The sequence below is a fragment of the Mesocricetus auratus genome, unplaced genomic scaffold, assembly GCF_017639785.1.
Source record: "Mesocricetus auratus isolate SY011 unplaced genomic scaffold, BCM_Maur_2.0 Super-Scaffold_100066, whole genome shotgun sequence".
Taxonomy (NCBI): Eukaryota; Metazoa; Chordata; class Mammalia; order Rodentia; family Cricetidae; genus Mesocricetus; species Mesocricetus auratus.
This window is the reverse complement of record NW_024429235.1, coordinates 1,314,392-1,315,157: the sequence shown is the minus strand read 5'-3', so window position 1 is coordinate 1,315,157 and position 766 is coordinate 1,314,392.

The window sequence follows — 766 nt, the reverse complement described above, 5'->3', positions numbered from 1 at the left end:
TTATACTTGCATCTGTAGTTCCTGTTTGTTTCCCAGATTTTCTGTTTCCAGCATTCTCTCAGTTTGTGTCTTCCTTCCTTCCTTTCTTTCTTTCTTCTTTCTGTCTTTCTTTCTTAGACTGTCCCTGTCTAGATAGTTTTTCCAGGTTTAATTTTTTTAATTTAAATTAGAAACAATCTTATTTTACATATTAATGCCATTTCCCTCTCATTCCCATCCTCCCATGCACCCCACTGACCCTTCCCCCATACCACTCCCTACCCACTCCCCAGGGAAAGTTTGGCCTTCCATGGGGTATCATCAAATTCTGTCACATAATTTGTGGCAGGCCTTAGGCACACACCCATGTATTTATTTTGAGAGAGTATCCCTCTGTGGGCAATGGATAAATACTGGTCTACTACCCTTGTTCCCATAGACTGCTCAGGCCCCTAACTGACACACACACTCAGGGTGCCTGGTTTGGTCCTATGTTGTTTTCCTAGCTGTTAGTCTGGTGATATTCCTATTATTCTTGTGTTTGGACATTTATGGTTTATTATGGTTCCTGGATATTTTGTGTTAAGCATTTGTTGGACTTAAGATTTTCTTTGGTTGATAAATCTATTTCTTCTAGTTTATTTTCAGTACCTGAGATTCTTTGTTTCATCTCTTGTATTCTGTTGGGTATGCTTGCATCTTAGTTCCTGTTCATTTACAATGATTTTCTATTTTCAACATTGCCTCAATTTGTGTTTCCTTTATTGTCTCTATTTCAGTTTTCAGA